The sequence below is a fragment of the Melanotaenia boesemani genome, chromosome 24 (genome assembly GCF_017639745.1).
Source record: "Melanotaenia boesemani isolate fMelBoe1 chromosome 24, fMelBoe1.pri, whole genome shotgun sequence".
In the NCBI taxonomy this organism is placed as follows: domain Eukaryota; kingdom Metazoa; phylum Chordata; class Actinopteri; order Atheriniformes; family Melanotaeniidae; genus Melanotaenia; species Melanotaenia boesemani.
Genome location: NC_055705.1, coordinates 4326087 through 4336604, shown reverse-complemented (window position 1 = coordinate 4336604; position 10518 = coordinate 4326087). Strand labels below are relative to the sequence as shown.

Here is a 10518-nt window from a genome sequence, read left to right as displayed (position 1 = left end):
ACTTAGCAGGCCCCACTGTGGAGCTCTGCGAGGGGGCTCAGTAGGCCCCATCGTGGAGCTCTGCGAGAGGGCTCAGTAGGCCCGACTGTAGAGCTCTGCGAGAGAGCTCAGTAGGCCCGACTGTAGAGCTCTGCGAGAGGGCTTAGTAGGCCCCATCGTGAAGCTCTGCGAGGAGGCTCAGTAGGCCCATCGTAGAGCTCTGCGAAGGGGCTTAGTAGGCCCCACCGCGCAGCTCTGCGAGGAGGCTCAGTAGGCCCCACCGCGGAGCTCTGCGAGGAGGCTCAGTAGGCCCCACCGCGGAGTTCTGCGAGGAGGCTCAGTAGGCCCCACCGTGGAGCTCTGCGAAGGGGCTTAGTAGGCCCCACCGCGGAGTTCTGCGAGGAGGCTCAGTAGGCCCCACCGTGGAGCTCTGCGAGGGGGTTTATCATTTGTCTCCTATGGATTTAGCTGCCAGAGTCTAATGCTGCTTTAACTGTTTGTCACGCTAATGAAATCTGTGTGTGGTTTTATTTGTGTTTAGCAGTGTGTGTGTAGCAGTGTGTGTGAGGCTTCAAGTGGCAGTATTACCTCCTTAGGACCAAACACACACACAGAGCGAGATGCAAAGACTGACAGCTGTCAGACTGTGTGCTGCCATGACAATAAGTTTGACTGGCAGCTCTGCTGTCAGCCTTGCACCCTCCAGTCTTTCTCAAGTAACGTTTAAAGCTGTGAAATGCTTTCAATGGACCCCCAGGGGCCACACACACAAACACACACAGGAGTCTTACTAGAGCTGCGGGGACACTCAGTCTTGGTCTCCGAGGAGCCTTAAAAATAAGATTCAAGCCAAAATAAGGACTTAAATATTAAGATGAAGTCTTAAATCATTAACTGAAAGGCTGTAAAGCCCACACGCAAGACTGGTTCAGCTTCTAGTCACAAACCACCGTTAAACCAGTCTGAAGTCTCATTTCATCATTTTCTATACGTCTTAATCAAATTCAGGGTCGTCAGTCTGAAACCTGTTTAAGAAAATATCACAAAACCACCGAAAATCCATTTCAAACCCAGATTAGCTTTAAACCAGTTTAATCCTTACAAAACTTTTCCAAAACATAATTAAGACCTCTCTATAACTACACCACCAAAGTTGAAAACCAGCTTCAGACCAAGTCCAAAACTAGTTCAATTCTCCTCCGAACTGACCCAAAACCAAGCTCAGAACAACTGGAAACAGACCCACAAGCAGGACGAAAACCAGTTTAAAGCAAAGCCCATGTCAGACCTTTAAAAGTGGTACAATCCTTGTCAATGTCCGATGTTTCTACGTGGAGAGTAAAGGGAGCAGAGAGGAGCCCAGTGCATCATGGGACGTCCCCCAGCAGCCTCGGCATAGAGCAGCAGGACTAGAGGGATGGATCAGGGTCACCAAACCAGACCTGCTATAAGGTTTATCAGGAAGGAAGGAAAGTTAGAAGATAATCTGAAGGTGGAGAGGGGGTCTGATACCTGAAGTTAAACTGGGAGCCGGTTCCACAGAGAGGGTCCGATAACTGAAAGCTGTGCTTCCTGAAGCCAAACTTTTATATCAGATGGAGACTTTCAGAGCATTTCTGGGACAGAACAATAATGGGGAATCTGTAATCCATGGACTAGTTTTCCTGCATCACTCTTAGACAGGATGCTCCTCATCTTGGGAATATAAAGTAGGTGGAAGAAGGAGGTCCTAGAAACCTTTTTCATGTGAGTCAAAGGACAGGAAAACTTTATTTATAAAAGACTTTTTGTGCATTTTATGAAACAGCAGAGCAGAAAATCAGGCGCTAATGAAGTGTGAACGTTTCAGATCCAGGGGCAACAAAATCTCATGGAAAGAATCAAGTGACAAAAGCTTTTCCAACAGCCATTTAATGCATCTTCATGACCTTCTGTGACAACTGTATTTTTATTGCAGTCATGTTTTACGCTTTACTCCTTGTCAGGATTTACAAGTTTTTCAACACCAGGAATGTCCAAGTTGCATGTCAGATTCTACTCAGGCTGAACGGTCTAAGACGCCAAACTCAAGGGTTGTTTCCTTTCATAAAACAGGGAATTCTGGTCTTTTAAAGGATCTGTGGGTTCAAATCACACCCTGACAGACTACTTCTACTAGGTTAATCATCTACCAGTTTCACATGTTTATCAGCACAGCATGAAAATGTCATGGCACAGTGCAGGAAAGCACATGGTTTTAAAATAGGCTATTCCAACTCGCCATGTAATACTTGGTCAGGTACCTTAAACTAATTACTTCATTGGAGGATATCTACAGCAGTGTGACTGTCTTTACAGCGTATTTACAGGTGCACCAGATTATGATTTGATACAGACACAACCACACTAAATAACCAGCAAAAACTAGGTGAGCTGAGGGCATCTTACATTGCTACTCCCACACACTGAAGATGTTCCAAAAACCTTGCTAAACATTAATAGTTTTGCAGCATTTTATCACTACCATCCATTATCCAGTTACATCCCATCAACAACCATAAACAGGGCAAAAAAATGAGTCTTCACCATGACCTGATTTGTATGAGGTGTATCCAGTTTCCAGTATAGAGCATTTTGATTCTGAAAAGGCATCTGAACCATAAAGGTTGTTTGGCAAACTACAGTTGTTCTCAACACACTGTGAAGACATTGCCCAGTGTTGTGTGTGTTTGTGTGTCTGAAAAAGGGTTCAGTGGTAAGAGACTATGGCTCAAATAAACAACAAAAGCTCCCCGTCAGGGAATCAAACTGGTCTTCTGCATGAGAGGCGGAGATACTGGTCACTATACTAACAAGGAATGCTCTGTAGGCCCAAAAGCTTCACATCCACTACCAAAGGTAAACTATACAATTTGGAACAAGCTCATAGTAACTGCTGAGTTGGAAGCTGCCAGAGTTTCATTGTAAAAGATTACACCCTTTACACTTGTGAGGCTTCTGCGTGAGGGCGGTTACGGCGTCATCGCCACAAACACCGAGTGTGTCTGTGGAGGCTTGATGAGCACCTCTTGTACACCTAACGTACACCCTGCTACACAGATGGTTACGCAGATGTAATCTTACGTAGACACCAGACGAGTATAAATCCAGCTTAAGGCAGTGGTCGCCAACCAGTTGATTGCCATCAGTATCAGCTCTGTCCATTTGTCCACCGCAAGGTTGTCCAGTGACAATCCCTTAACACTGGAAGCCAGGGACGGCTAGAGGACAAAGTCTGGTTATGAGGCAGCATTCTTGCTCCAGATACCCAAATCTCACCTGGCTGCACTGTGCTGAGGGTGAAGTCCGGGTATTGTGTAGTATTAGTGCTGCAAATACTGAAATCTCACTCTACTGCGCTGTGGTGAGGGTAAAACTTTCCCATATAAAGTGTGAGTTTTGTCACCCAAAAGCCCAGCCCATTCCAAAGAAGTCTCATCCATCATTCAAACATCTTCCTGTCATTTACTGGAGCTTGAAACATCAGTTTAAAAAATTCACTTTGAAGGATGACGTGATGGTTCAGTCATTTTTCAAAGTTCTTTTTGGAGTACCAGGGGCGCGAAGGCGGACTTTGGAATAATTAAAGTCAGAGCAAAATTGTGAAATTTATTCAAACCCCTCCTAGGGCCCATGTTAAGGGATTGCCATTGGACAACCCCTTTTCCGTAGGCGTCATAGATTTGAACTTGAATTTTACTGTATTGTTGGGAAAAACTATGTTTCCAGTAAAAATATTCATGCTTTAGAAAAATACTTATAAGACTGACAGTTGATCACTGAAACAAATTTCCTACAGTCTTTATGGCCCCTGAAGCTCAACATGGTTCATTTTGGTTCACCCTATGGCTCTGTCACTAATCTTTGCATAGTGAAGAATTTATTAGAAAACTCTGATTTTGTTTCCATAAAAATGTGTCTCTACTTTTTACAGGTCCAATATTTTACTACAAACTAATTTTATCTCTCTTTAAAATTTTAGATTTAATTTTGTTATTTGCTTCTTTATTATAATTAAAGGTGTTACTGTCAAACATTATTATTAACAATATAAATATTAGTTATTATTTTCTGTTTGGGAGCTTGTGTGTTTAACTAGAACTGCACTTCTGAAAAAGACTTACTGTCATGGACAAGTCACTTCTAGGAGTCATCTGAGGGTTTTTCCAGGAAAATGTCCAAGGCAGGTCCGTTATCTGGTAATTCCTGTAGATCTTCAGTCTGAAACAGAGCAAACAAGCACATCACTCACAGGACAACAAACCAGGTTAGAAATGATCCTCCTAACTAAGGATAAAGTCTTCCTTGTCTGCTCATCCATGTCATTTGAGAGATCCACAACCTCACAACACGCCACATGTGATTCACTGTCTGAGGACTGAACTCAGACAATAAATCCAGTTGTTGGATCAACATAAAAACACCATCTATTTCCTGTCTAGAGAACAAAGGGTAGACTGTCTTTGTCTCAGCAGACCTTAGAGGATTATTCTGCCTCTTTTCTTCAAAGGTCTGGTCCTATCTACATTCTGGAAAAACACATTGTTAGTAAAGATCCTGTATGATACACTTTCAAAATATATTGGGGACTGTACTCAGACACTGAACACAACTTTTGTACCAAATTAAATAACACCACAGCAAATACCTCTCCAACTGTCCTGCAAGCTCATAAAAATAATTAATTACACAAAAATCTGACATTTGATTTCTACTGAAAGTAAAATAAATGGAAAATGTTTTATTTAAGATAATTCAGAACAAATTATCCTACTTTTGATCAAATGATCTTAGTAAATATGAACGCAACCATTTAGGAAATTCTTAGCCAACATTAAGCAGGAATGTATAAAATGTGGGAAATTATAGATTAGAATGAATAAACAGGAAATAATAAGATGCTTACATACAAGATAAAGGTTAACAAGCTACTAATGACATAACAAAACATAAGTTCTGCTATTAAGAAGAAAAACATCCCAGTTAAAAGTTCCTTCCTCAGATTATCTCCAGTAAAAGAAACTCTGAGGGGATGAAGGGGAGAAGGTTTTTTCTGACGCTGCCATTGTTTCATGCTCCTTTCTAGTATTTGATCCCTCGTAACACAAATGTTGAAGATGTTGGTTTTGTCCTCTCTTTCATTCAGGCTTTCCATGACATCTGCAATGCTTATGGTGACACAGGAAAGAGAAAAAAGTTCATTTTGTGAAGGTTTTATATAAATATCTCTGGAATGTAGAAACTTTGAGAGAAAAAGCGTTGTCATAAAGTCCCTTTTCATCTCTTGATGAGCCTTAAACTGCTGTGGACCATCTCTGCTGCATAACTTCTGTTTCCATCCAAGGTGATGACATTTGATTCATCACAAGCTCTGAAAATAAACCTGCTTTAGATAAACTGCACAGCAAGATGATCTACAAATCACTGCATCCTGTTTCTATTTACATTTCACACAATGTCACAAGTTTTTATTTAGAATCGGGAGGAAAACATGTTTGAAAACGACTTTAGAAATATAAACTGTACATGACAGAAAGCAGAAGAAAAGGAAAGTTTAGGACATAAATGATAAATATTAGTTACAGAAACGTTACTCTGACATGTTTGAGCTTTATTCTGTCCTCTTACAATAATAATCAAACATTATGGATATAAATGACATCTAGTTATTTTAGATCAGCTATAACATCACAAACATATTTTCTGACTTCTGATCTGATCCTAAATATGACAACATTCAATCACAATCATTATGATTTATAATCTATTAAATATTTGGCCGATTATGCATCTTAATCTAAACTAAAAACCTTTTGACCAGAATTCTGTCAGAATATCAGAGAATATTCAGTCAGTAAAGTCACTTACACCATTTCCTGCTTTTTATGTGTCAACTTTAACACATTCATGTACAGCTGCCATGAAACAAGCAGCAGGTATGAACTTTCTATATTTACATCAGATAACAATTTCCTGGCACCGAAACACTGAAACAAGAAAAAACCTTCATCAAACTAAACAACAAAACAAAACGTCTGATCAAGAAACCAAAAGAGTCCAAACCAGAACTCAACTAAACCCACAGACCATGTTATTGACGGCTGAAACTGTGATAGAAACGACCAAACACATACAAACTGGTTACCATTAAATGCAGCTGCACAAGTTTGAAAGATGGACATGAGGTCAGTTTTCTAGAAGTCACATAATCAGATATTTACTGTCTAATCTAAACTGTTTGAAGCTGGCAGAAAGTTTACATTTAGCAAATGACATCTCAGAAAACTGAACTCATTTCACGTTTGTGACATAATGTGACTGAAATGTTTGGAAAACTGGAAAAATATGACAAAGTTTTGTAATGTAGTTACACTTTTGTCATGTGTGTAACTACATGTGCACTATTTTTCTAAACATTTCAGTCATATTAAACCATAAAATGTGAAATGACTTCAGTTTACTTTGAAGTCATTTGCTAAATGAACAATTATAAATATATTTCTTTAACTTCATGTGTTCAGAGGTTGAATCCCTCCTACCTTGTAACAGCTGCAGGCAGGTCTTCTGCTGCTCTCCTTCCTCTCTTTAGTTTCCTTAATATTCCACTTACCAGAAACGTTTCCTTCTACAATCTGAGAAAAATAAAACTCCTCCATAAATCAGGAAAGCTTCCTTCATCCAGCAGGTCCAGAGTCTCTCTAACAGGTTTTCAGAGCTGCTTGTAGAAGGAGACGTTCTAAACTTGTCTTTATTATGTCTCACCGAACGCTACGTCAGAAAGGCAGCGTGGAGTCCTGGATACGTGCCGCGCATGCGCAGTAACGTAGCAGCTGTTTGTAGTACAGTATGGTGACACAGTTCTACGTAGCTTCCAGAGGACCAGTTCACGTCAGGATCGGGATGATTGACAGGTCGCCATCTTTCCTGTTAGTGAGGAGATAAAAGGAAAACGGCGTCATGGCCTCAGGAAGAAGTTACCGTAGCGGTTCAGAAAAACGGAGGAAGAGAGACAGTCAGAGGTGGGACACTGGCGCGTGATGTGGAGAGAGAGAGAGAGAGAGAGAGAGAGAGAGAGAGAGAGAGAGAGAGAGAGATTGTAATTAGTACTGCTAGCTAGCTCAGCTAGCCTCGGCTAAATGCTAGTTAGCTAGCTAGGAGTTTAACTCATAAATGAGTTTTAGTGTTTCATTTATTAAAGTTGGTTAAATTAAAATGAACATTTCATACGTGAATGGACTGACTGACACTTAGATTACTTTAGGATTACTGATGATTCATTTATTAAGTTTACTGTGGCTTTTATAGGCCTGTGAGTAGAAGTGTGTGATGCTTTCTAAACAGCAGTTATTTATTAAATAACTAATAAATATTGGGCCTGTTATTGATTATTTTGGACCATTGTGGCAGTGGATTATTGACCTGAGTGGATGATGGATCAGGGTAGATTATCACTAACTGCTGAGTTAGTTTCAGTCTCTTTGTAACATTTATTAGAAAATTAATTGTAACGATAAAGTTTTCTTATTTGAACAACACAGCCTCAATTCCTGCAGCTGAGATCAGTTTTTGATGTAGTACTTTGTTTTATTCAAAACAACCACAATAACACAACCTAAAGTCAGAGTGATGGAAACTTTGTATATTATATACACATGTATGTAATTAATTCATCTCAATTAATCACATTTTAATCGCATAACAATGTAAAAAATGTTGTTTTTGTTCATAAATATCATTATGATGTGATGTTATTCATGAGGTTTTGACCAGCTTTATGTTAAATATTATTAAATTGTCTTAAATATTAAAGCCTGTCATCATGAAAGATTTTATCTGAAGAAAAAGTCTCACAAATTTAAATGAATCCTGAAATGAAATGAAACTCGGACTCGTCCACTTAAAAGTCTCTTGATGCAGCTGCATAAACAACCCGCTGCTGGTCCTCTTCATTCAGCCTCTGCCAGAGTCCGTTAATTTCAGGGCCTGAAATTCATTTTTCATAATGGGGGGGCTCCCCCCTTACATGCATCATATAGGAGGGATTTGTTCTCTTTGGGGGGTCTTACCAGTGAGTTTTACTGCAGGTCTCCTACTCGTACCTCAGATTAACGTGCAGATTTCATTGCAGTCTCTTTTCTTAGTCGTCATCTCAGATAACTTCAGATAAGTTCAGATGATTTAAGGAGTTCCTTAACTGAGTTTTACCAGCTGATGCCACCACAAGAAGGACTGGGGCAGACCACCTTAACCTTCCACAACTTATAGAGCATCCAGACGAGTAGTGGATGGGTGAAAACACGGTCTGGTGAAGGCTCCTGGTGGTAGAGACTCGGCTGAGGTGGGTAGTACCACAGCTTCAGGTTGTCCTGGAGCTCCAGTTTTCCCTTTACCCCCGATCTTAAACAAGGCTTCTGATATCCACCCATGGTCTTCAGGTGGAAGCCCTCTGCCCACAAACAGGACAGCTGAGTGAGGGGTGACCCCGAAGGGGTTACAGGGTGGATAGATGGGGGTAACAGGTTGGGTGGAGGAGGTGCTGCCTCTGGGGTTTTGAAGCCCTGGGCCCTTCATTCTGGCCACCCTGGATGGCTGGTGTCTGGCGGGGTCGGCAGCTGCCGATCTTGGCCCACCGGGGCCTGGACCCTGTGACCCCGGGGGGCTCTGGCTGGGGCTTTGCTCTGCCGCCCTTGGGGTGGGTCCAGGGTAGTCTTTGTGGTGGGGTGGCTTGGGTTCCTGCTCCAGGATTACCAACGATCACCCCGATCTCTAGGCCGCCCTAGTTTGTCTCTAGTCTCCGTGGAGACGTGATCGCGTTTGCAGGATCACACTCATCTCTGATCGCTCCTCATTCCTCATCCTCTTCATGCTGACAGTCACTGAGTTGTCCAGTGTGTTTATACACTAAGAAATACTTTTGTTTAGGATTATTTTATTATTATTTATGTGTGTGTCTTTGGTACTTTGGTTGTTGATGTGATACATCTTGTTGCTGTCTGGGTTATTTTTTTAGGAGCTCCTGATGATTGTCAGCTTAGTTTACTTGTAAAAGCTGTAAGAACGTCTTTGTTGTGTTTCTGTACAGGTGTAGCAGCAGAAGGAAGGCTCCTTCTTCGCCTCTGGTTCCTGCAACAAGAGGGGGACACTCTCCTCCACCTTTAACTCCAGGGCCTGTCTTTGGGTGGATCCTGCTGGACTATCCAGCTCCTGTGGTCGCGGCCTCCTGGCTGCCCTCCAGAGAGCTGTTTCCTGTCTGCGCCGCCTCCCAGCCTGACTAAACTAAATATTTTAATATGTAGGTGTTGACAAACATGCAGTTATTGTGGTATTTATGTATTTATTTATCAATTTTACTGGTAATTTAAGTTTGATTGACTAAGTATTCTATGAAAATGTTACCACCACTTCCTTTCTCCTCAGCGGAGCTGCTTTCAAAGTGATTTTCCAAACACATGAAGTTTCTGGACAAAGTATCAGACCGGTATCAGACCGGTATCAGACCGGTATCAGACCGGTATCAGACCGGTATCAGATCGGTATCAGACTGGTATCAGATCGGTATCGCCGATACTGGCTTGTATTTTACTTGGTATCGGATCAGAAAGAAAGCGAGTGGCATCGTACATCACTACTCCAGTACTCCTGCTGGCAGCACGCGGTGTGACGGAAACCTACGAGCCTGCGTGCTCTAGTCTGGAGCTGCTCTTAAAGGGCCAGCGTCACTAAAATACCCCACACAGTTATCACAATACCAGCTTTACAAGCAGAACGAATGTGAACAGGTAAACAGTTTAAAACATTATAAGCTCTGTTTCACAATGACAGATGTTTACTATTAGTTCACTTGGCTACAGATAAATATATTTAGTTCAGTAAACGGCCTCTCATTACACAGTTCTTACCTTTCAGTTTACCAAACCAAGACTTAGATTAGATTAGACTAGACTTTATTATCTCACAGTGGAGAAATTCACTTGTTACAGCAGCTCTTGTTATAGAATAAAGTGCAGAAAGACAGAATAAGGTGAACATGCATCACAGCAAGAAGGTGCAATATAAATTATTTACAAGAAAAAGTCTAGAAAAGCAAAAATATGTACCATTATAAATATAAAAGATATATATATATATATATATATATATATATATATATATATATATATATATATATATATACACACACTATATATATATATATAAAATATAACAACAACTTCACAGACTATATACATATTTACATGGTGATGGTGGGATATGAAGAATATGATGACATTGATAATGGGGGGTATTGCACAGCAGAATATAAATAAACATTAAACAGTATTATGACTATACAGTTAAGTTGTACAGTCTGACAGCAGTGGGAATGAAGGACCTGCGGTAGCGCTCCTTCCTACACTGAGGGTGTCTCAGTCTGCTGCTGAAGGAGCTGCTCAGCCCCCCCACAGTCTGGTGCAGCGGGTGAGAGGTGTTGTCCATGATGGATGTGAGCTTGGCCAACATCCTCCTCTCACCCACCTCCTC

The 10518-nt window shown here is 41.1% G+C and overlaps 1 long non-coding RNA gene across 1 annotated transcript; it reads right to left on the bottom strand.

Annotated features, from left to right (window-relative positions):
- Positions 1-978: 978 nt before the first annotated feature.
- On the bottom strand, positions 979-9857 carry LOC121635355. The gene is made up of 4 exons (XR_006009428.1): positions 9847-9857; positions 6537-6865; positions 4122-4218; positions 979-1004 (listed from the first exon to the last, which is right to left on the bottom strand). It is a non-coding gene; the product is annotated as an uncharacterized LOC121635355 (long non-coding RNA).
- Positions 9858-10518: the final 661 nt, after the last annotated feature.